We start from the raw sequence: 27296 nt of genomic DNA, 5'->3' as shown, positions 1-27296 counted from the left end.
AAGAATCTTACCAGGCGACACTCTTTTAAGGAGACATTGATACCATACTGACCTGGATGGCACAATCCAGCCGATATAAGCATGTAGAGTCAGACAAATGTCTCCACAGATGTGCTTAACTGAGGTTCATCTAAGTAACTTACTAAATTAGGAGATTCCTTATGTATAATCTGTGATGAAGCAAAAGTGATGATACATGTGTTTCAACATCACAATGCAACCCCCAGCCTTTTGTTCTTGTATCCCATCTTCAGATGCAAGTTTGTAAGTCCCAGGGCTTCCATCTGACACGTTTTTGTCAGATTTTTGTCTCCTTGACTTCTGGTGGGGATTAATGGCAGTTTAGGCACAAGAGGGCATGAACTGTCTGTTTACTTTCTCTTGTATTTAATATACCCAGTTACCAGTTTTACTAGTGTAAAGGGGGTGGGTGGGATAAATAAGAATATGGCTAGGAGGAAGGCAGTGAAAGAAATGAGAAGAGGCTCTGTAGAGCAACTGGTAGAGAAGAAGATGGTCACTTTAAGCTTACTTAAACCAATGTTTGATGAATTAGGGGCTAAATTTGTGACTTTGGAAAAAAATGGAAGAAAGAATAGATAAGATGGATAGTTATGTGAAAGAAATAGCCGGAGAGGTGAACCAAATCTCTGGAGAAATGAAGCAGGTTAAAAACAAAGTTGTAATTTGTTTACAAGAGACTCATATTAAAAAAAAAGGACATAAAATATTTGATTTGCAAGAATTTGGGACAAGAATTTATTTCAGCAGGTCCAAAAAAAGTTAATGGAATTGTGTTATGTGTTAACCCACAATTAAAACCAAAATTAGTATTGATTTGTTGGAGTAGAAGTTGAATTACAGGGAATCAAAACATTAATCTTGGGACTTTATGCTCCAAAAGAAGATAAAGGACATTTTTTAAAGAAAATTTATCCTTAGTGGATATATGGAGACATAAAAATGGCAACTCTAAAGAATATACTTATTTTTCAGAAAGGCACAGATCATTCTCAGGGACAGATATGATTTGGATTTCAAAGACTTTGGCTGTTAATACTTCTAAAGTAGAGATTCTACCAAAGACTTTTTCTGATCATAACCCAGTGAGCTGGATTTTTAAAAGAAAATCTAATTCATTCAGATGGAGATTAAATGAAATGTTACCGCAAAAGGAAGAGATGGTGAAAGATTATTTAAAAAAAATAGGATTTTTTTGAGAATAATCTAAATAAAGGTATGGACTTGAGAACAGTTTGGGATGCAAGCAAAGCTTTTATTAGAGGGTATTTCATACAGTATAACACTGAGTATAAAAAGAGGAATCAGAAAATGCAAGCTATTTTGGAGGAGATAAAGAGGAAAGAGGATGAACTAAAGTTAACACCAGAAAAGCTGAGTTTTACAAACCTAATTAAACTTTTACAGCAACAGCTATCTATGTTAACAGTGAGAGAATTGGAAAAAGAGATGAAGTATGTCAAACAAAAAAACTTTGAATTTGCAAATAAGCCAGGGAGATGGTTAGCGTATAAATTAAGAAAAGAAAATGATTATGAAACTTCAAGAGGTGATACTGTACTAACAAACAATGACACTATACAAAAAATAATTTCATCAGTACAGATGAATTTCATCTAATTTATATAAAAGACAGAAACTCTCTCTGGAAAAAATGGATGACTACCGAAAAAAACAAAATTTACCAAAGCTTACAGATAACCAAAGACAGATTATGAATGGACCTATAACAATAATGGAAGTATCTGAAGCTATCAAAAAGATTAAGCCAAGTAAAGCACCAGGACCAGATGGGCTTCCAGAAGCATACTACAAAAATTTTAAGGATGAAATTTTACAGCTGCTCCTATGATGAACTCTATATTGGTAGAAAATAGGATGCCAGAGTCTTGGAAGGAGACTAATACAGAGTTATTATCTAAAGAAGAACAAGATTTGAATCTAACTAAAAATTATAGACCAATATCATTATTGAATAATGATTATAAGTTGTTCACAATGTTCTTAGCAGACAGACTGGAAGCTATATTACAAGAATGTATTCATGAAGATCAGTGTGGATTTTTACCTAAAAGATAATTGAAAGATAATGTTAGACAGTGTTGGACATTATAGAATATTTGGAACAGCATAATGAAAAACAAGCTGCATTAATTTTTTTGGATGCAGAGAAAGCTTTTGACAATTTAAATTGGCCTTTTATGGTCAAAGCTTTGGAAGATATGAATTTTGGAGAGAACTTTATAAAAGGAGTAAAATTGATTTATACACCACAGAAAGCGCAAATTATTGTGAACCCCTGATAAGGGCAATTTTCAGCACTTCCTCTGCTGGATTCTCTTTGTCATCATGCTCCTGTATCTTCTATCTGCCTCTACCTTCTTCTCCATCCCCACACCTACCCTTTCAACAGAGCAGCCTTTAAGCTTAGCCGGCCCTGGGTCTGCAGGCACTTACAGTCAGGAGCTGTGACTAATTTACAAGGAGGCTGGTGTTTTCCCTTCACCATAAAAATCAGTGACATCAGAACAATCACAAGCCCCATTCAGGCATTCCCAGAATGGGAATGCTCTCCTTGGAAGTGTTCTAGCACTCCACCCAACACACTTAAATTACATTGGCTTCCTTCAGACCATTTCACATTCAGCATAACTGTCTACAGTGAGAAAATTTCCATATCTACAATTATATGCAATAGATGTCCAGGTTACTTTGGGAGTTGACGCATCTACATGGGTAAGCTATTTTTTTTGCAGATACTGATAGAATGATGTTGTTTGAGGGAGACAGTTATCTTGAGTGCTCAACATGCCTGATTTGAAATAAATCCAGTCCAAGAATATTTGTTAACTAAGGCAGTGAACATGAGGGTGCCCTGTGTACTCTTGCTGCATGTATAGAAGATGTTCAAACTGGCACTGGAATCTTATTTACATACTGATAATGAAACAGAATCCTCCACTGAACTTTACAGCTGGGCCGGCACTTAGGGAGAAGAATGCAGACTGCCTGACATTTCCACCATCTGAAGCAACTGCTTCACCCACTTAATGGTAAGGCCGTGATTTGCAAGGTGCTCTGCAGTCTAGGCCCAGTGGTTCACAGATAGTCCGATGTTGGCCAAAGAGTATTTGTGCAAGTTTGCCAAAAAGACAATAGTGCTGATGGATTTCTCTGCACAGAGGAAAAGCCAGCACAGATTATTGGGAGGGGGACTCATATTTGGTCAGATTCACCAGCTCATTCTAGCCATTGTCCTAACTATGTAATTTTGAGCAACTCACTTGGAAGCTGCCTTTCACCTGGTCAAAAAGAAGGGCTACTTAGGTGTCAAGGCTGGTCATGGGCATCAGTTTGGAGTCAACAGTTCCCCCAGAACCAATCTGGATGCAGATGTTTATATCTAAATAGGGCAATTGTGCAATCTACCCAGAGCCAATACACATACAAGATTATACTGATTTTTGATTTTTGATTTTCTTTTTAATTTTTATACCAGCATAATTGATCCTTCAAGACAAACCAGGCATCAGAAGACAAATGGCCAGGCAAAATTTTCACCCCAGACATTTATTCATTATACCCCACTTTATCTGCAAGAGCCTAAGAATGTAAAGATAGCCCTTCCAATATTACCACATGATGCCAGTACTAAGCTGTACTGGTCATCTGCTTGTCTGGAGGTACAATTCAGGTAGAACCTGCCTGACCAAAGCATGCCAACAAAGAACACATACAGAGAGTCCTTACTTCCTACAAGGTGCAGCAGAAGGGGGAGGAGAAGCAAGCATTCTCTCCTGGAGCTCCCCTCCTGTAGAACCAGTTACCCTGGGAAATAAGATTTACATCCTTACTGTTTATGTTCAGAAATCTTGTTAAGATCTGCCTGTTCAGACAGGCATTCAGGGATTTACTAGGAGTTGCTAGAGAATATACCTAGGTTGTATGTTAATGTTGTCTGTTTGTCATTCCAGGATAGGTTGACGGAGAACAATGACAAGGGGTCCTGAAACCAAAGAGCAGCTATCTTTGTAAATGATAAAAGAAGGGAAGATATTGTCACTGAGTGTTGTTAATACTACCTTCTTAATACTATCTCTGTTCACAGGACTTAAGGAATGCTTTTGTCCTCTTTGCTTCCATGATGGTTTCTGAATATTTGCTTTAAGGCCATCTCCTGGGTCTCTACATGAACAAAGCTATGCATAAAGCACCTTTGGTTAACCACAGTCTGTGTCAATTGCCTCTATAGCTTGGCTGTAATGAATTTTTGTATTCTGTAATCTCAGTCAACCTATCCTAAAATGGCAACAGGTTAGTCAGGACAACCGATGCAAGCAAGGCGATTTGTACAGATAAGGAGAGGCAGGTAAGCCAAAAGTTACTTGCCTAGGTGGGAGCTTCATCTAAGAAGAGTAATCAAGCATTCTCTCTTTCCTTTGCAACTGGGTCTTAATAGATCTTTATCTCTTCTACAAAGACAATAAAATCTCAGGTATTTTAGAGTTGGATGTAGCTCCCACCTTAACTAGATTGATTCCCTTCTGTCCCAACATGGAATGAGCTCATTTTAAACATCGAGTTCCTTTCTGACAGCTCACAAGGTGTAAAAAAAAAAAAAAAAAGCAGCTTCTGTTGTACTACTGATTGTTCATTTGGCTTCAAAAGATAGATTTTCTAAACAGCATTTCTCCACATTGTTTTTCCTCCCCATTAATTCATTTTAATTCTATACCACATTTTTCTAGGTTTAGGCTGGGAGGTATACATGCGCTGTATTTGGCAGGGTTTTAAAAGGCTGCTTTAATGAATTCTTAATTACATTATTCAAAAGATCCATTATTCAGTATTCATCTCACTTCTAAATGAAAGTCTTTACCTGACATATGAATGAAATGAGTCTAAATGCTTTGCATGCCACCTAGGGATTCATAATAGACTCCTTGCTGCATGGGCCAGCAGGTTTTTCTTTCAGCTTTCAACTGATGGGGATTGTTTGTGGAGATGGACAGATTTGAAATATTCGGACAGGCCGTAAACTCTCTCCAGGTATATTTGTGCCTGGGGGATAAAGGTAATCACAACTGGAAAAGAGAGAAATAGGAACTGAACAGAAAATCCTATCCATCACAAGTTAATTTCGTTGAGTTTTTCCAGGCAAGTAGGTATAGGATAGGAGTTGAAGGCCTTCTCTGGAAAGAGTTGGCAATGGCTTTGATTACTACTGAAGGAACAGGGCAGAACACATCGCAAGCAAGCAACAAAGAAAGAAGGAAAGAAAGAAAGAAGGAAAGAAGGAAAGAAGGAAAGAAGGAAAGAAGGAAAGAAGGAAAGATCCATTAGACAACGTAGACCTTACACTTGATCTCCTATACTTGCAAAGCCTTTAATATTGAGAAAAAGTAATCTAAACTTTAAATGAAAATACAAGAAGATTGAATGAATGTTACAGATGGGATCCATCTTATAAAGTGAACTGAGCTATTATTTCTACTGATCACAGAAATATAACACTCAAATCATAGATATAGATCTTTAAAGCTTTTATTCATGGAGACATGGCAGTAGTATTTTTTCCATGGTTGTGTAGCTTGACCTTTTCACATCCAGGTAGCACACAACTCTAGTCTGGGAACAGGGAGGAGTCACTGAGTTTGCTTTTTCTCCAGCATCAATGGAAAATGTAAAGGTATGTGCTGTAGATGCAACTGTAGCCAGGCAGATTAGTAAAAATCAAGCCTTTTTATTGTCAAGTTAGAAGGCCATGTTCCAGTTTGTCCAATCTGGATTTTGAAAAATCTATTTAAACTTCTGCATTTTTTATAATTTATTCATTTCATTTTACAGGGTTTATAGATCACTCCAATCAGAGCCAACTCTTGTTTGCAAACTTGTCTGCAACTTTCTGTAATGCACTGGGCTTTCATATGCAATTCCCCCAAATGTTTTTAACATAAATTCTACAGAGAAAGTTTCTTGTTGTTTTTATAGTGTATATTTCTTAATGGAATTTGTTTTCAAGGTAAATGCTCCTGCTGTATATACTTTTCTAGTAGCCCTTTTCATTATAAATGTTTGGATAATCTTCCACCGGTAAATAGTTTCTTTTTGCAAATACTAGATTGGAAAAAAACATATCCTTGTGAATTCAGTTGAGTGCTGGATTCTGGATTCATGACAGAGTTTAGAGTGTAAAAAGAAAAAGAAAATCTGAGATAAAATGATCACCTTTCGTGTAACAATTGCAGACTAGATATGTGGCTGATTGTGATGAATATGGGCAACCAGTAGAATCAATATAAGGCACAAAGGAATCTCAATAGGAGGCTTTCATTGTGTAATTACTTAGCATCAAACATGGAATTTAGCTGGGAGGATGGGGCAGTCCAGATGTTACTGACACGCATTTATAAACCTACAGAGTAAGGATGATCAACATTTTTCAGAATTTTTTTTTTTCAGCACTGAGAATCATAGGGCATAGGATGGTGGCTTTATTGGGACCAGGATTTTCAGTTCATTTCTTTTCTTTTTTTTTTTTTTTTGCACTTTTGGAGGACAAGTTCAAAATATATCAGAAGTTTCATTACACCCATTATCTTTCATTTCCTCTCCAACATGGATGAGAAATCATACCACCATTGTTTGCCAGTTTACTAGAAAAACTTGGGAGCACCATTTTTGGGAGGTTGTGAGAACTTCATAAAAGATAGCCCTCTTCTGCTTCAGCACTTACCATTTTATTAATCTGTGGATTAATCTGGTGCTTCCAAATGTGCTGGACGATTTTCTATCTTCCATACCTAGCATTGCCAATACATCTGTAGAACTATAGGGAAGGCTAATCTCGATTAATTTTTGAACATAGTTAGAACTCTGCCATTCCTTTTGTATCAGAACCAAATAAAGTTCTTCATTACTCAGTACATAATTGCTTATAAAGTCTTATTGTGTAAGAATAAGTTTTATGTATTTATTTACACAAATAAATTTCTTTGTACGCCCAAACCTTCCCCACAGCATACAAGTATAGCATAATAAAAGTTGTTCTAACATTTAATTCCTGGCTACTTTAGTAAAAATAAATTGAGAACACAGATAAGTTAAAAGAACCATTTTATATGATAAAGGTATCTTTATAGTAATATGGTGTCTAATTTAATTTCCTGCATTCTTTTGCTTATAAAGATGATTAAAAGTTATACCATCTCCCTCTTTGTAATTAGAATTTGAGGAGATACACACACACACACACAGAGAATCAACGTAAAACTATATATTGCTCAAATCAATAAGTGCTATTTTCAACAGATAATCACTCAAGGGGAAGTTATGATTATTCAGATAAGGAATCCAAATGAATTATTGGCAAATAAATAAGTAGTCTATTAATATCCTAGATTCAGAACAATATGGTGAAAAGAGGAGCAATTAACAGATGGTTCATGTGACTGGAAATTGTCCCCAACTATGCTGAAAATTTAATGCGGTTGAAACTGGCTGTGAAGTAATGTGATTGTCAGAGGGCTCTGTAAGGCAACCAGCAGAATTTCAGCATATGCTTAAGAAAGCTTTTGTTAACTGTCTCATTCAAGAATATGTGCTGAAGTGGGATATGGGATGACTGGGCCTGGGGGAATTATATCCCTTGTCTTGTAATTATTAGCCATATTTACAGGTGGACGCGTCAATTGGTATGTAGTACTTTAAAATGGTGAACTTAGAATACATAAGGGATATAAAAATAAACATTCCCTTTTAAGTAGGAAAAAGTTGAATGTTATCATTCAAGTTCTAAAACATACATCATTCATATATATAAAACAAAGCAACCCCACCTATCAAGGGTATCCATGGGGCCAGGGGGTGGGGAATAAAAAAAGTCAAGATGGTGGTTGCAAGTACATGTTCAAAGCACCTCCTCTCTGATTTTACATGTGTTGCTTCTTAGAAGAAAAGAGAGACAAATTTCTCCACAGACAAATGCATGCACTGTGGGATATATAGAGCACATGTATTTGTCCACAACGAGGAACAGATTTTCCTCATTGTGGGAGGCACAAGTCTCTGTTACCATTTCTGGGTCACATCCAAAAAGATTCTAAGAACAATGTAAAACAGGGGTGGGCTTTAAATTGCACAGATGCAACCACTCTCTTGATTTTTTTGACACTCCCTCCCCCCACATGACCCTACCACCTAATTCCAAAACAAGAAACCTCTAAAAATTGCAGCCTCTATGCCATTGTGTTACTTCTGCAGCCTAAACATGTGAAGTGCAGGCTTTCACATGTGAGAACTCAAAGGAATTACAGGGCATGCAATCTAGTGAAGTCCATGTGTGGCTGAACCTGCTCAGTCAAAGAACAGCAAAACATGTCACCATAGCAAAATTCATATTATTTATTATTCATATTAACACTATTTGCAGCTTGCAAATAGAAGAAAGCCACAATGCCCCAAGACATCACACATCCTCAGCAACCCTTCACAATATTTTGTGATTTGCATTCACTATGTTAGATCCCACTGCTGCTGCTCTACACTTTGGAGATCTTTGCTTTCCATGTTTTGATGGAAGATTTCATCCTTTTTGCCAATTAACATTTTGCAAATATGGAAACATTCACTAATGCATTAAATATTAACAATTACTTTCATTTCATTTATTTATTTAGTTAATCTATATAGTACCCAGTCAAAAACAACTCCAGGCAGCTTCCAATTAAGGAAACTAAAAGTATCATAAAAATATAACAAAACATATGCAACAAATTCTGCCAAGTCAATTCAACAATCAAAGCAATCATTCAGATGAAAACACAAACCATCCTGACCCAATGCCTGGAGGTAACCATATTTTGTAAGTCATAGTGCTAGGCATTTGAAAGCACAAGGAAAACTGTAGTTTGTTTGTTTTTTTGAAGTAGTGTTATTAATTAAAAATCTTCGCAGTTTTTCATTCATGATCATTTGTATTATCTTTTAAATAAATGTTTAGAATGAAAACTATTCTTGTTAAATATAAAAATTTTCAGACTTCAATTAACAGTATCAAATTCATTTTGTAATTTCACTTAAAGGTAGTTGTAATTTCCTTGCTCATGAATTATGAGTCTGAATTCTTCTGGAATCCAAATGTATCCAGAAAATGTATGCATTGTATATTGCTACAATTGATTGCTAGCAATAGATTATTGCTCTAATCTACGCCCTTTGGTTAACAAGAAGAGTATACAATAACATAATTAAAAGATCCGTGGCAAATAAAATAAATTTAAATTAATTTAGAATAAAGGAATTTAAATTAATTTAGAATAAAGGATTTTTTTAAAAAACAAGATAAAATAACAAGGAGGAAGAACAAGAACCAAATAGCATCCTCCTCCTCTCCTAATGCCCTTTGGAAAATCTCTTTTCAACAATCCCAGAAAGCAATTAAAGGCAGGTCAAGTCTAAACTCCAGAGCGAGTTGTTCAGTAGGATAGGGGCCACTACTGAAAAACAGCATGTCCGAGCCTCCTCCCTTCTGGGAAAGTTTAAGAACACGTATGATGTTGAATGTGTTTTAAGAATGAGTAAAATCATGAGAGTGAAATGCAGGCAGTTGGAACCGTGACCTGGAAAGATACAGATAACAAAAGCCCACCATACTTCACAGAAGCAGTGTTGCTCTCAGACAGACAAATTGGACTGGTCAGTTGTAGCTGGAGAAAGCAGCCCTTGGTATCAAGCCATATAGAGGTTTAAAGGTTAAAAATACATTTTGGCGCATGGAAGCCAATTGGAAGCCAATACTGGGTCTGCACAAAGTGTAGATGCTTATGGTGTAATTCCAACTAACAAGGAGGCCACTGCATTGTATATCCATTGCAGCTCCCAGGTGATCTTCAGAGGCCACCATAATTGAGAGCACATGCAATTCTCAAACAAGTAGTGATGAGAGCAGGAGTTACCATTCCAAATCCTTCCATCCCAGCTAAGGTCTCAAGTGGTGCACCATCTAAAGCTAGGCAAAAGTCCTCCTGGTCCCAGTTTCCATCTCCCCATCCAGCAGTAGCTGTGAGCCCTGGGGGACCCCAAGTCATGGACCTGCTCATTCAGGGTAGCATCTTTTCCTTTAGGCACTGGGGCAGAGAACTTCAATGAACAATCAGCATCTCTATCCTGCTTGGATTCAACTTTAGTCTGTTACATTCTAACCAGGCTCCAGACACAAGGATAAAACATCAATGTCATCTCCAGCACAGCCTGAAGTGGCTATGTGCAGCTGGGTATCTTCAGTATAATCATGTTGCAGCAGACTAAACCAATGGATGACCTTCCCCAATGGCATTTTCTAAGTGTTGAAAAGCACAAAGGAAGAGACCAAACCCTGCAGCACCCTACAAAATATTGGCCACAAGACTGATCTCTCCAGTCTCACAATCACAGACTGGACCCATTTGCTAAGGAAGGAGTAGAACCATGTAAAATAGTGCCTCCAACTCCCAACCCTCACAGGATATCACAATCACAGATATCAAAGGCTGCCAAGAAGTTTAACAGGATCAGGACGGGCACACTTCACTAGAATAATCAGTGTTGCCTCTGTACCATGCTCTAGGATTGTGTGGTAATTACCTGCATTAGTGCCTTGCCCAGAAAGAATGTGCTAGTAATAACTATACATTGAAATAATAATAATTTAAAAAACAGTACGTAAATGAAGTTTGTGGAATTAACTTTGTTTTTATGGAATCCTAAGATCCACTAATCAGAGCATTCTATGAAGTTCGTGTACTGTAACATCTTCTGTTCATTTACTTTTTCTTGTTTTATTTCACTTTGCTCATATTGTCTTGTCTTTGAAATTAATCAATTTGTTAATCAATTCATTATTTTAACTATTGGTGTCTTCAATACTTTTCTATACTATACATCACATAAACCACTGAGAAACTCTGGACTATGATGGGATATAAGGGCAATAAACAAACATATAAACTTGGGCAACTTCTCTGAATGCACAGTTAATTAGGTAAGATGACTCACTCTCTATTTTTCCTCAGTCTAAGCAATCTGGACTGTAATATATCACAAGAAGTGGAACAAGTGCATGTAGAAACCCTCATCCCTATCCAGCAAAGGGCATCCATGTAGTCCAATTGCCTAACTTGGTTTCTTCCAATTTTGTTGGACTTCTCCTATAATCTGTGACCAGCGTGGCTGGAAGTTATGGGAGGTGATACCTAACAGATCTGGAGGGCAGGGAAGGTACCGGTTTGGGAAGGCTCAAATATTTATTTTGCATAATTAAGTATTGATTTAAAATTGCACCAGCCCGTTTTCATATTTCATTAAAAGATATAATCCTAGCAAGTATCAACACTACTCTTCTTTCAATAAAAATCCAAACGAAAATGAAAGAAAAAAATATATTAAAGGGTGACAGTGGTTGGGCAAAATAGCTGGGAGGTTAAATTTGAAATCAACTGAGTACCTTCAACTGTAGGGAGGAAAGGTGGTTTTCAGCTCAGCTTCACCTTTGCTCCTAATGAGAGTCCTGCTGAAAAGCTCATTCAGTGCTCAGAATAGGCCAGACTTGTTCACTTTGGCTCCTTCCAGGGAGTTCATTCAAACAATTTCCCCTTGTCAAATAGTAGCAACAAAATTCAAGATATAAAACTGATCGTTTTAATTCTGTCACTTCAGTGTAATTGTAATTCTATTTTATTTGTTTTTATCTTTTCTGAAGCACTCTGAGAGGTCCAAAGAAAGGTGTTTTACAATTGTAAGTGCTGGAAGTGATTGACAAATTATTTTACAACTGGCACTTATTGTTCCTTTTATTAAGAATAAAGTGGCTTTTAGAGCAAAAACAATAGGGTGAAAAGGGGATCTTTTATGCACAAATTACAAATAGAAAACTGGAAATGAAAAGTTATCATAAAAGCTAAGGACCCAATCCGCTGGAAAATTCTCCTGTACAAGTTCTATTGAGATTAATAATTGCTTTGTAAGACCTTTTCAGACAATCTCCTTGCAGAATCACTCAGTGGACTGAACACCAAATCATTTTAGCACTGTATTGCCAACTATACAAATAATATCATTCTTGAAGAAGCAATGGGCCTTATATAGGAAACAGAGAATGGTGGCAAAGAACAAATAAAACAATGCTCTAAATTATAAGTAATATGGTCATGCCCCAAGTAAGTAGCACATCATTAAAACCAAATGGAGCAGATTAGTAATATTTAATTTAACTTCCATTGCTTTCAAGGAAACTTAGTTATAATTTACTTTGCAGGATTAGGACTAGAGTATAACAGACTTCCATGTAGGCTTTTATCTGGAATTGTAGCTGAAGAAATTGAGAAAATACATTCACTGTCATCGCACAGGGAGAAAATTTGCATTTGCTCCAATATTCTAGTAGTTCCTTTACTTCTAATAAATCTGGAAGGATTCTACTGACATTTATAGACAAAAGGAAAAGGCTACAAGCAAAAGGTGACGTTGCTGAGGTGGAAAAGCAACCCATTCTCATTTCCTAGCATTAGAGGAACCAACTGGGATCAAGGAGAATTGTGTCCCATCAAAAGTTTAGAGGAACACAATAGGTTATATATGTAAGGGAGTCCAAAGAGCATAAGCAGACCTAGGTCTACAATTCTCAGAGTGTTGCAATTTGAAGTTCTTGCATTTCAAAACTCAAAATATATACATGCAATAAAAATGCTGTAAAATTCTATAAAGTGTTTTCTTGCAGAGGGAAAAAAACTTTCAAGAAGTGTGTGCAGTACACAAAAATGTGCCCAAATGTGTGTGTAAACATTTCCTGACAAATTAATATATCATAGGATAAAGCAGAATTTGTAGCTGGCACTGTGAGCAAAATGACAAAATGAAAATAGTCAGAATAGGTAACCACTGACTAGGAAAAGAGAGGAAAGGTATATCCATCCCAATACTGCTCAAAAACATCTTAACTCCTATGAAGAAAATGCAGTTCACATCTATGAAGAGATAGAAGAAGGGAGTGTCTGTACCTCACCTCACCCCTTACCCCCACCAATTTTCATATTGCTTGAAGGAGAAGAGGAGCTGGTATATCAGTGGGTGTGTGCACCCAGACAGTTGTTGACTTGCAGCATAAGATATTTGTTCTGTGATTTGAGTTAATCCGTGAATAGAGGGGATAGGAATTAATTTCTCTCAGTCACCATCTCCTGCATGGACTACTGCAATGCGCTCTACGGGGGCTACCCTTGAAAAATATCTGGAAGTTGCAGCTGGTACAGAATGCAGTGGAGCGGGCAGTTTTGGGCGCCCCCAGGGCTGTGCATATAACAGCTGTGCTACGTGAGCTGCATTGAGTGCCGGTCTGCTTCTGGGTCAAATTAAAGGTGCAGGTTATGACCTTTAAAGCCTTCCATGGCATGAGCCCAGGTTACCTGAGGAACTGCCTCATCCCAGTTACATCGATCTCTCCCACCCGGTCCGGCACAAAGGGCATGTTGCAGACCCTGTCGGCTAGAGAATTTCGGCTGATGGGGTCTAGGAGGAGAGCTTTTTCTGCTGTTGCCCCCACCCTGTAAAACATTTTGCCCCCCAAGGTGAGATTGGCCCCCACTCTTTTGGCTTTCCAGAAGAGCCTTAAGACCTGGCTCTGGGATCTAATGGGGACTCCCAACACTGGGAGTGGTTAGTGCCCTGAGGATGCTCTCTCTGCTTTTTAACTCCATTCATAGTCTTTTTAACTTTGTTTTGTGTTTTTAACTGTTTTTATGCTTTTCATGTGTGAGCTGCCTAGAGTCACTGGTATAGTGAGATGGGCAGCATACAAGTTTGATTTATAAATAAATAAATAAATAAATAAATGAATAAATAAATAAATAAATGTCAAGATATTTCATAAATAAGAATTATAAATTAACATGTGGAAAAACTGATAAAGCTCCAAAGGAGACAAGTGTATGGAAGACATTTAAAAATGAAATATAGTTTGAAAAAGTCTAACATATATTAGGGGGTCTGGGGGCCTCAGGGGATGTAAAAAAGTCAAGATGGTGGGCACGACTGTGCAATCAAAGCCCCTCCAACTTTAATGTATATCATGCATGCAACACATATAGAAAAGGGGCAGGGTTTCAGTCATGCAGTCACAGTGCCATCTTCACTTCGTTTTACCCCTTTGTGATGCCATGGCGGAATCATAGCATGTTAGATTGGATCATCATCATCATCAGGATCCAGCCTGGATACTATTGGATGAGAGAAATCCAAAATGTCAGGGTTGTAGGCTAGAAAATCCAGAAGAAGTCCATGGCAAGCCACTGACATTTTATTGCCAAAAAAAGAGCATGCATATATTCACATACTCATAATGAATCAAACTCCACTAAGAAGGCTTTATCTCTTTATATATTCTTTATATATTACCAGAGTGCAAAGTGGTTCTATTCTGCCACAATGTAGCAACTCATATCAATACATTCAAATGTTCCCTCTCAATGATCGCTCTCTATTAATCCGATTGAACAGGGCTTCCACACATGCACCAGAAACTCAAGCCCCCCCCCCCATAAAATCATGGTCTCACCCAGTTTACATCATAATCATCCCTACTTGGGTATCCAGCCAAATGCATTAGCTCCATTTGTGGTTTGGAGCAAAGTGATGCAGCCACTCCATTCTGACATTTAGAAGTGGAGGGCTGTTTTGGCAGTTCAAAGGACCACTTTAATCAAAGTTTTACCAAAGTGCCCTTTCAAAGCTCTGCACACCATTCAGGCTCAGAGACTTTGGAAAAGGGAGTGTTAGGAACAAGCAGGCTGTAAGGGAAAATAACTAGAAGTATGTAATGTGCAGAAAAACACTCAGGAGTCAGGAGGATAGAACACCCACTGATGAGACTTTCAGGAATGGATTATATACACAGGAAAAACTCACAGCGAGGAAGAATATGATGGCACTTGGAGATACAGTTGAATACCTTACAGAAATAATTTGTCTGATGAAAGACAGTGATTTGTCTGGCAGGATTAAAACTGAAGGGAAAAATATGGGAACCTGCATGTGTGTGCATTTCTACATAGGCACATATACATGCATACTCACAGAGAGACCATTAGCAAGCTTCATTTCAAGTGGTAGGTGTAAGTGACATCAAAGAAAGAAAAACCATAAGATAAAGCCATAGCATGTTACTCAAGGGGAGGGGAAAATCGTGCATTAAAATGCACTCTCATGTTTGCACTGCTACTTAAGCAATGACTTTTTGATGACGATTAGGGAGTAAATTAATGGTTTTCTAAATGTAGGTAGGATGGATATGTGCAACCTGTAGATAAGCAAGAATGATTTGAAACTGGGGGAGGAGAACAGTTGTCTCTTAAAAGAATGTGGCAGAGCAGACAGCTACTGAATAGGAAGACAAAGGTGGTAATTATTTAAGCACTTCTTTGATATCAAAGTAGTGTTAACTTAACCCTCCTATCACTGATCTCACTGTTTGCGAGAAACTATTTTGAATCATCATCGCCTACTGGAAGAGGAATCCATTGATGTGCTTTGCAAAGACATCCAATTTTAATAGACAACGGAGGGCAGAGTGGCAATTACTACTTTTCTGAAAGCTATTATCTTCAGCCATGCTCATTCTCATGCCTGACGAAGAAAGATTGTTCATGCAAGGTAGGTCTATGTGCAACAATGTTCATATGTAACATGAGAAGCTTCAGAATTTTCATTGTTTTGTGAGTCTAACCCAAGTATGCATACACCTCTTTGTCTGAAACATACTAATTTCCATACTGGATAGATTTATCCAGCTAAATGGTCCAGGCATAAATGTGGCATAGGGCATTTCTGGGCAACTGGAAAAGTAGAAATAGCATAAACTGGCCTGACCATTTCAATTTTATATTGAGCTATAGGAATAATCAGCAGTTGGAATGAGGAAAACATAGGTTGGACATTTGTAACATGCTTTTGGAAGGAGTCATGATCTATGTGCATTTTACAGAGTCATGGGAGAGAGCACTGAACTATTCAGAGCTCCAACTGCTGAATGAGTTTTCTAACTATATGTCTTTTCTACTTGTGAAAGTGAGGAGCAGTTGCTTTCAAGCCTCCCTTCCAGCATTACCATGAACCTTCAGAAGGTCTGAGAGGATCTCTTAGCCCTTATTCTGTCACATTTACCTTGCCATTTAAATACCCAACTCTTTCTTTCAACCCACAGTTTGGCTTTTTCTTCAAGCTGTCATGTCTTTAACCAGAAAGTAGCTGCCCTTAATTTTAGCTATTTATACACATGAAATGTTACATTTTATTGGATAGATGAGCTCCATTTGCAACTGAAGCTAAATATTAACTTGCTGTAGACATTCTTATACAAATCAAAGTAATTGCATTATTTCCATTTAAGGTCATTTTCTTTTTTCCTCTCTTTCTTTTTAGGTTGGTTCCTTGAGCAATTTTATATAGTCCTGTACCCATATCCTCAAAAAGGTTTAATTGCTCTTCAGGGGAGCTGTGTTCAGCAATTATACAAATGATACCATAGCTCAACGATTTAAGTTATAAGGAAAGACTGGAGAAGTTGATTTTATTCCTGAGGGAGAAGACAGACTTCATGTAACCCCATTGAAGTTTTAAGAATTATGAAGAGGATTGATAAAATTGATCCAAGCAAGCTCCTTACACACTTAAGACCAGAGAATTTAAAAGAAGTGATCTGAAAAATTGAAAGATGGCAACAAGGACTTAGGGGGAGGGGGAAAGAGAGAGAGGGAGAAGGAAGCAAGCTAAAGCGAAACTATTTTGACAAAAAGGGTTAGGAGTATATGGAATAAATTACTATAAAGAGCCCCTGAATCTGGAAGTATTACTAAATACATGAATGCTTAAACAAAGGCAGCACGGAGAAGGCTAAATATTGTGTTGATAAACAAACAGAGAAGGGAACAATAAATACAGGTATATGAAACTATTCCTATATTCTGTTTTCAAATGTTGCTATTGATTCCTTCTCCCATCAGTGCTTCAAACCACATCAACCGTGGACATTTCTGTGTCCCCAGCCAGCAAATTAACTTGCTTTGAAGGACTATTTCAGATGTGGATAGATGTGCACCTCACAAACAGAACATAAAATATGGAACAGGTTTCCTGGCCACTCCCTCCCCAAACATTCATTTTGTCCTTTTCCTGCTCCCGGTGAACTGCAGATGAGGCAAGCTAAGCAGCAGGACCTAAAAGCTAGTGGAAACTTGGCTGCTTTCTTTTCACTGTACTATTTATTAGAGATTAAAAGATATGACAAGTCTATGAGCCTAATACTATTTAAATAATATTTTGAAATGCAGATGGCAGACCTGGCCAATCTTGTACAGGTATGGTAGTTAAGCAAGATCAGACCTGGTTAGTACTTGGATAGTAGGGAATAACAAGGCTAAACTATTGAACATTGGGACTATGGGTTATAGGCTAGTCTATCAATTCAAAAATATTCTGGAAGAAAAAAAAGTCAAGTCTCTTCTGCACTGTTGCAAAAAAAAAAGTTGCATGGTTGTGTTCATATAGTCACTAGGAGTGGAGGCATCACCTAGCTGATCTTGGCTGATCTTGAAAAACTAACCAGAATCAGATCTGGTTGGTACTTGGTGGAAACACCATTATGCAATAACAGACTTGTAGGCTAGAGCAAAAAAAAAAATTAGCTTGTTTTAATGAGAAGTACTATTGCTGATTTGTACACATTTATGTTAAGAGTTACATCAGCCTCTTCGGTGCTTCGGTAGAAACAAACAAGTGAGCAGAACTTCTTCCTAATGTGCAGGAACTTCTATAGATCACCCTTCCCTAACCTAGCCACCCATTAGATGTATGGACTTCAACTCCCTAAAATCCCCAGGACACCCAGGCATTTTGAAAATTCTTCACCTCCAGCTAGCTTCAGCACAGGAGACCAGCAGCTTAAAACTGCTGTATGGAAGAGCCCAAAGTTTCAGTTGTTCCTAATCAACTTGTGTTTTGAATAAATGAGAGGCAGAATATAATACTTTCCACAACGTCTAAGATAGTATATTTAGTAATAAATAACAGATAACACAGATGACATCAGTACAACATCAAATCTCAGTGTATGAACATGGTGACAATGTGTTCTTAAAGGACACACACACACATACAGACACCCTGATGGAACCTAGGGACATCCTTGGAAATGAAGCTGGGGACTGAAACTGGTGCTTTGTTTGTGGTATGGCAGCTTCTCCTTTTAAATTAGAATAATCTTTTATGCATTATTTAAAGGATCAGAAGCAACCAAGAGTCCAATAGACATCAAAGGTTGGGTGGTGGATAGGTTTCAGAAGGAATGCCATCCATCTATTCTTTTGGTCCCAGGACAAAAGTGAAAAAGCAAGGGGCATATTAATTATTCCCTGTAATGGAGCAAAAAAAGATTTCAAGTTTGTTTCTGTCTCAACACAATAAACTTTACACATGGCAAGCCATTCTCACTGGGATGGTTTTGTTACATGCTCAGTAAAAAAACAATATGTATTTATTTTGTTTGTGCACACCCCTGATCTTGTTCCCAGATATCAATAAAACTGAAATCTTATACAAACTTACTAACTCTGGGACAAATGTTCTCTAAAGAAATTCATTGGAGCTACTCATCCTCTTTCATTTTATTTTACCTCTTCACTGCTTCCTCTGTTTGCAATAGATGGCAATAGGCAACCCAACATAAGATAGGAGTCAGAAAGGCAAAAATTGAGAAGCAAAGTAGACTGTTTGCTGAAGAAACAGGCAGATATCTGAATGAAGTAATAGCTGGTACCAGAACTAAGTCATCCAAAAGGTAGAATGGAAATTAAGGGCAGAAGTCACCACTGAAGAGTGAACTCAGAACTCAAAGATTAAACTGAAGACCTTTCAGAAGCCAGGAAAAAGGTCTTCAGGTAGGAGGGAAGCTTTCTAGCCAGAAGGACATGATAGCCACCTAAGTAGCTGTGGCCAGACCAGGGTCTAAAAGCTCTTGACTGATTAAGCTGCATCCTCTTGAAAAAGTTGGTTTATAACTGGGGTTCACCTGGATTTTGACTCTTGCTTATACAGCAGGTAGAAGCCATGACCAAGGGAATCTTTGCCTTTTTTAAAATTGTGCTTGGATTCATAATAGAAGTCTTTGTAACTGTTCCTTAACAGGTGAGACACAATCCAGAGGCCAGGATGCCTTGGCTGCTACATTTTAGACCAATTGTGATTTCTGGCCAGTCTTCAGGAGGGGAGCATGTACTGGCATTGCCAGAATGTGAATAACAGTGACAAGATCAGGGGCATCTATGGGAGAGAAAGTGGGGACAGAAAGTCAAGATGGTAGTTGCCACTGCACAGTCAAAGCTGTGTTCTTTTTAATGTGTTTCATGCCTGCAATGGACATAAAAAATGGCTGAGCTTTGATTGCATGGTCATGGCTGCACTTTGACCATTTGACTCCCCCCACCAACACCCCTGCACCAGATTTTTTCTTCTTCTCCAGGAAAAGCATAACTGATTCAGTAGAGTACATTGACATGCTATTGAAGCAAGTTACATACTCATTTTTTAAAAAATCCTTTTGAATCTAATAACCATATTAGGTTGTTAACTGTCTGATGCCCCATACAAAAACTTGACCACTTTAATAAAGCATGATAAAAGTAATATACATTTTCCTTGACATAGAATCACTGCAATTCTGCTTGTATGAATGCAACTTAGATTTGTTGGTCTTAATTTTATTTAGTGCCTTACAAAAACTGTTCTATTTTTTGCAGTTACTAGGGAACTCTTATTTCGTTTCTAATTTACTTATTTTAAGCTTCCTCTAATTTATTTTTAAATATATACACAATTAAACCTGAATCTGGAGCAATCATATAGTAAAATAAATATGTAAAAATGCTGATTTAAAAAAAAAATTAGGGCCAAATGTTTTTCAAAATAACAATGAAACAGAATATGCAGGTATTTTGTGTATGCAGAGATTAATTTCCAATATGCTGCTTCCCTTGGGACATTTATATTCTCCAAATCAGCACAGAACTGTCCATCAAAAGTAACAATGTAAATATGTACATTTTAACTTGCACTAGGAAACTTTGAGCTCTGGAGGAATATTTTTTAAAAGAAAGAAGGGAAAAGGAAAAGAAATGAATCATATTTTCCTGTGCAAATGATCTGTATTGCTAGTTTGGTAGTTCGTTCCAATTTGCAGAAAAAGTGTTATTGGTTACAGTGGTGAACTACAAGTGGTAGTTAGGACTTGGAAATACACAGTTGAAATTGAAACACTGTACCCCCATGTGTAAGGTGGGACCACAAGGAATATCATGAGCCCAAAAGGCAAAGGGTGCAAAAGGAGATGCTAATAATAGAGCAAGTAAATAAAAATATTTAAGAATATTGCAAGAATTCAAAACTTGGAGAGAGATGGAAGTATCAGTTAAGGTAATCAGCAGACAGCTCTCATCATCCACCTTGAATCATATGTTTTCTCTTAATGTGTGAGGATGATATATGTCCATGACACTTTTCCTCTTAAGTTGACCTGTAAATAGCAATCAAAAAACTATCCACATTTAAGGCAGAAGTCTGAATCCTCAAATACAGCATGCATTTAGAGGGGACCACATATACTTCCTTTCATAAAGAAAAATTGCATCCCCAGAGCTAAAATCCAGCCTTCTTGTCCCTGGGAATTTCCTTTGGGACACAGCCAAAATCTGTGAGAAAATTAGCATTTAAAATGCACATACCATATGGATAAAAAAAGTTTTTGGAACTGTTTATTGATTTTTGCTTTTTTAAAATTTCTATGGAGAGATGGAATGAACAAATAAAATCAACTAACAATGTTTCAAGAAGCAGAAATTATTAAATTTAAGGTGGGAAGAGGGATTGATCTATTAAAATTATTTCTGTGTCCATTGTTCTTCTTCCAGTCATTTGCCATCTAAATAAGCGAGCAATGTAACAAATATTCCAAAGGAGAGTATACCTTTTTACATATCTTTAAAAAGAACAACCAGGAATTGCTTCATCATTTCTGAACCCCGCTAAGCATTTTTAATAGATATGTACCCTCAGCTCATCTTTTGCAGGCTAACAATTTAATCTGAATACCAATATAGACACAGAATAAACGATTGTTTCCTGCCAGAGGTATCTGCTGAAAAAATCTTGGAGTAAAACATTGTCTTTGCCACTCATTGTATCTCTAATTAGAGTGGAAGGAGACAGAATCTTTGCTGGTGTCAGTCTCTGTTTAGCGTGCCCTGGAGCTTGGAGCTCCTCTGGGTATCAAAGTGCCCTAATTAAATGAGGGGTCCACAATACAGCACTAAACATCAGAGTGAGAGAAAGAGTCCAGTGTCCTCAGTGCCTTTGAGAATCCATGGCCCACGCTAATTACCCATTGTTGAATCGACTTTCCCATTCTGTAAGAAATGAATGGCTTTCCTTGGCCTCCCTTCCCCCTTCACAATATCCTCCTCCTCCTCCTCCTCCTCCTCCTCCTCCTCCCCACCCCCCACCCCCTTATATTTTACCATCTTTGCTTTGGCCGCCTAATTAATCTTATGGAAATCTTCCGAAACCAGATTTCAGCAAGGTTGCCCTGATGTTTATAATTTGATTTGTGATGATAAAAGTGAAGGCACCCGGTGATGGAACAGTGTCATTTTCAACACTCTTGAGAACTGAAGAGGCTATCAATCTTTCCCACGTGCATGGCAAACTGATATCCTAGAAAATTAACTTCAATTAATAACAGAAGTCCCCAGACACTCAGGGAAGTAGAGATGCTTTGAAAGAGAACCTTCAAAGATGTCTCTGGATTGTCTTTTATATGCAGGCTGAGATATGAGAGATTCTCAATGAGGGAATATGCAGAGACAGTTTTGCCCCTTTCTAATTTCAGTGAAATGAGTTAACATTTTATATTTCATTCCAAAAGAAGTTAACCAAATGTCTCCAGGTTATATCAGTCCTTATTTTGTCTCCTTGATGAGCATTTCACCAAAAAAAAGAAGTAATGAAGAAAAGTGGTTAAAACTGGGGTGGGTTTTTCCCCCCCACTCTTTTTCTTTTCTTTCTGTTCAGCAACATAATGCAATATTTATTCATGGTGGCAAGATTTATAAACTAAAGAGGATTTTTTTTTTACCCCAAAAGATTAGTTTCTCTTAGAATAACATCAAGAAGCAACAAGAAAGGTACTTCAGTAGTGAGAATGGTCTAGTGATTAGACTTAGAAACTTATAAAAGGCAAGATTTCTGATGAAGAAATGACACTCCACAAAAATGTCTTAGATCTGCACTTTTGAGTAGCATTAACGTGTTGAAGTTTGGGAGAAACAAATACCTCAGCAACACCTGGGATGAAATACATGAAGAAAATGAAAAACACTTCACCTCAATTTAATAAAAAACAACCTAAATTGTGTATGAAAATATAGTGCCTGACTCTGCCTGTTAAACAAGATCAAAACAAAAATATAATAAAGTAACCTGAGTAATTTATACCAAATAATGTTAATTACCTGGTGCAAATTAGAAAGCTATAATCCTATCTAGCACTCTAGTTAATTTTACAGTATGTTCATCATTCTACTTTGATAGGTATTCATATATAAAGATACTGTTATAGGAGCAAGAATGGGTTAAGTTTATAGCTTTTTCCCCCCCTTAACATTCTTGCAAGAATCATCACGGGAATAAAGTCGTGTTTTGCCATTTCTCATTCTCATTACAACCTTTGTTACGAGAATGAGGTATTAGGATTTTAATGCCTCATATAGCCTGTGAATTATGTTAGTGTGCTGTACTTCTTTGACCTTTTAAGTATTCTATAATTTGATTGGCTGGCAATTCCAGTCTGGCTTTTGGTTGACAGGCTGTGTAACCTTTCAAGCAAAAGGGGACTGTCATTCCAATGGGAGAAAATACAGAATATTTGAGAGGGCAAAGTCAGTTGGATACATCAGCATAGGTGATTCTAGTCCACTGGATGCAAAACTGACAGAACATATAGAAAACAAACGAGCACATCACTCTGAACAACAAATAAAACTCAAGCAAATGTGAAATCAGGCCTTCTACCTTGGCTCACATCACATCTTAAGACTGTGGAAAAGACAGACCTCACCACTTCAGAATCAGCCACCTTTGTCCTCAACCTCTCTGCTTTGTTCACTTCCTGATGAAGAGTTTAGGAGGTCTTGCAAATTTGCACATTTCTTGTGTTATTTTGGTTAGTCCAATCTCTAATGGGGGGAGAGGAGGTTCCATATTTTTCATTTTTAAAAAAATGGTCATAGTCCTTCAAATGATGTTTTGCAAAGAATCTATCTTTATTCAAGTATTGTTAATATTTTTCTGACTTTACTGTACTTTACCCATGCTTACTTTTTTCTTACTTAATTTTCATTGATTACTGCTGTATTTCTATCCTACATATGTGACTCCTTCGCTTCAGCAGTTCATCGTTGCTTTCAGACAATTCAAGGTGTTCCAGCCTTAGTTCTGTACTCATACCTGCATGATATCTGAAATCAATATCCAAAGTTTAACAAGGTAACTTGTTTTGAGCATAATTTTGAAACAAGCTATAGTTTTGCTGCTGAAGTGGGAAAAAAGAGCTCTGTTAGATCAGCCAGTGACCTCTCTAGTTCAGCATTCTGTATTGCTCAGGAGCCAGGCGGATTCACCAGCACGAATAGGAGGATGTTGCATTTAAGGGGCACTGCCTATGCCAACAGCAATCAAGGCTAGTAGTAAGTGATAGCTCAATCCTCCATGAACTTCTTGTTTCCTTTTAAAATTGTTTCAGTTTGTGGCCATTTATTTTACTTGGCAGAAGTGCTACCTTTTATGTAAAAAGTATTCTTTTTCACTGGTTGTGAATCTGCCCATCTTTTAAGAAATGATCTTGAATTCTAACATTGTTAGGAGTAACCCCACCCCCCGCTAATATTCTTTTCCATGTATGATTTTATCTACTTCTATCATATCTCCCCTTACCCACCTTTGCTTCATGCAATCAACAAAATAGACTTATCAACATTATATTGTGTGGTTGAATTTAATTTGTGATTTAAAAATAAGGGTGAATGATTTCTTACATGTAACATAATTTTGTTGGTTTTCTTTCTGTTTTTGTTTTCTTTCCCTTTTCCCTTTTTTATATTTAAAGCAGTAAAAAGTAAAAATAATAATAATTTGCTTGCCCAACTCTATCTGGAATTTACTGTAAAATATTTAGAAGTTTCATTATACTCAGAAGAGTTTACATCTGAGTAAATGGTTATGGATTTGGGTATACACTATTAGCTCAGTACATCACAAATGCTTATAAATAACAGGTTTTTTTTTCTTTATGATGATATGACTTATTGGTAGTAGCAATAGTATTTGCTTGTTATATGCCTCTTCTCTTTTTCAGACTGAATTCCATTTTAATTTTAAATATTGCTTCAAGAAACAATAATTGTCTTGTTTAGTATATATGGCCCCATGTACTTAGATTATGTTGTTTCTCTTTCTATGTTCCCAGAGTAAGGTTGGGCAGCTGGACTGTTGTCTATAAGCAATATAGCATATAAAAACAATTTAAAATGAAATGCTTCCTTTTGCAATAATATTAAAAAGTCACCATAATAACTATATACTGCAAGCTTCTTGCTAAATAAGGGGGGGGGGGTTAAAATCTTTTCAAGTAAGGGGGAAATCTTTTCAAAACTTCAAGTAGACCAAGATTTTCAATAATAAAACTTAGTTTTAAAAACTGTTGAAAGAAGTGGCCAGCTCTTCCAATCATTAGCAGCTAGACTTGATACTGTTCTTGTCAGTCCTACCAGGTACACCAAACCAAGAATCAACTCCACCGAAAGGCTAAGATCATTTTTATTGAGAGTGGCTATAATAACAGAATCTTGCAAGTCTGATTGTGCTATGTCTTCTCCTTATCTTATACCCATGTGAATTAGGGAGGTGTCTATCTGAGCCACTTTCACATATGTTTTTCTCATTGCCTTGGTGGCAGATCTGGCCTATCTCTGTCAAGGTAATCTTCTCTACTCTCTACAATCCTTATGGTTCTCTTAGATCAATAAAGGGGAGTGGTCCCCACAAAAACATAGCCAATGCCCAGAGATGACAGGAGCTGTGGTCCACCTTGGGGACAACCACAGATTGCCCACTGTTGCCCTATATCATTCTGCAGAGAAAAAATACTCAGAAGGCCAGTACATGTGACCAAGAGGGCAAGGCAACATATAGCTTTTTTGATAACTTAAGACTCCAATTTGATAAAACATGCCAATGTCAAAGTGGTAAAGGAGGAAACTGAAAGTTCAGCATTGGGAAAGGGAGACAGGAACCTCCCAGTGCCCAAGAATCTTCCCTTAAATCCATGGGGTTTTTTTTAATCATTTGTTGTTGTTGTTGTAGTTTTGACTAGAGTTAAGTCCAGCAGGGTGAATGATTGTTAAAAAACTAATTTTCGGAGAAAAGCATTGGGTAATTTGGGTAGGAATTCAGAACGATTGAAATGAAGGTTAGTTGTACTGTGTCACACCTAGTTTAGCCCCCAGAAAGTATTCTCAAGATTTGCCATTATGATTCAAGACAAAAAGAATCTTCTAAACCCTCATATTCTACCCCTCTCCCTAAGGCACAATTGGGAGGTTGTTTTGTGCTCCAAGAGGAAACACAAATGATGCATACAAATACAAAATAAAAAACCTAAGTTAGCATTCAAGATTTCTATAAGATGCCTGTCACTCTTTTAATCCATTTTATTTCAGAATGTTCCCACTAACAAAATCACTGTCTGCTGAATTAATTAAACTGGAATCAGATATGCCCAGAAAGACATCCAGAGAATTGGTGAAGATCCTGATTCAAGCACACTTGGAATGTTCATTTAAGCAAGTACATTTAGGATTAGCACCTTCATTTTCTAAGGGATGAAGTAAGATATTTTTTAAGGGAAAAAAAAATTTTTTTGTACTAAACATTACATAAATTAGATCAATATATTGATCCTGTGCACATGGTGAGTGCTTAAGGACTAGGAATGGAGACTGATCCATCCTCGGCCAAGGAAGGTCACTGGGTGATTTTGGACCAATAACTCTCTCTCAGAACATCCTGTCTCACTGAGTTTTCTGGAGAAAAATTGGAATTGAGAGCACAACGTACTCCATCTTGAGCTCCTGAATGAAAGGCAGGATATAAATCAAATAAATAAATAAATAAAACTCAAGTTATCAGTATACAGGGATAGAGAATCGTCCCTTGCAAAAATTAAAAACACATAGGAAATTTCATTTTTAAAACCCAATTTGAATCTTTATCTAGTCTGGTATTCATTAAAATGACAGTTGGAATAAGGAAATAGAAGAACCTAGCAAAATTTCTTACAGTGACCTCTTTCAAATGCTAGTAGTTAGTTTTAAATATCATCTGACTTATCAGTAATTTGTTCATTACATGATCAGAAGCTTCCGTCGCCCTCCAGTTTTTTTTAAATTGCAATTATCATTTTAAAATGGGGTCTGGTTCTTTTTGGCAAGTTGCTGGGCACTGTTAGAACCACTGGATGTGATTAGCTTTCATCTTAGATAATATTGTTTGAAACACTTGCTCTTCAATAAAAAGGAGACGTGGTCATATAATAAATGTTATCTGTTCAATAAGATAATCATCCTATTTCATGTCTTTCTTATTAGAGTGCCTTTCTGTCCTTCAGAAATGACCTGAAAGTAAATGAGTAATAACATTACCTGTACATAGACTTTATACTCAGGGGTGTTAATCAAACATTCCAATTGCCCATTTTCTTCTGCTCATCTGCTTGAGAATACAAGACAGAATACAAAGAGAGAAAAGTAAACATGGCATTCACATCTGGGTCTTAAAGGGTATTCCAACATGGATTTTTTAAAAAAGCAAACAAAACCAGGGATCCATAGGATGGGATCAAAAAAAGTCAAGGTGGTGGCTGCAAACACATGATCAAAGCTTTGCGCCGTTTTTGCATGCATGTATGAGTGATGCATGTAAAAGTATAGCAGCCTCCATCTTAACTTTTCAGACTAGTCCCTGGGCAGAATTGTCTGTTTCATTATGGGCTCTAAGAAGCTTAGTACTGGTGAATGGTAATTCTAGAGGTAGGTCCAGAACAAAGAAGTTAAGTATTGGTGGCAATTGTGATGCTGAAATGCTAC

The sequence above is a fragment of the Python bivittatus genome, unplaced genomic scaffold, assembly GCF_059951505.1.
Source record: "Python bivittatus isolate LINGU-HERP-01145 unplaced genomic scaffold, Pbiv_v1 ctg000330_np1212, whole genome shotgun sequence".
NCBI classification, from domain to species: domain Eukaryota; kingdom Metazoa; phylum Chordata; class Lepidosauria; order Squamata; family Pythonidae; genus Python; species Python bivittatus.
The sequence above is the reverse complement of the archived record's forward strand: the minus strand, read 5'-3'. Positions refer to the sequence as shown.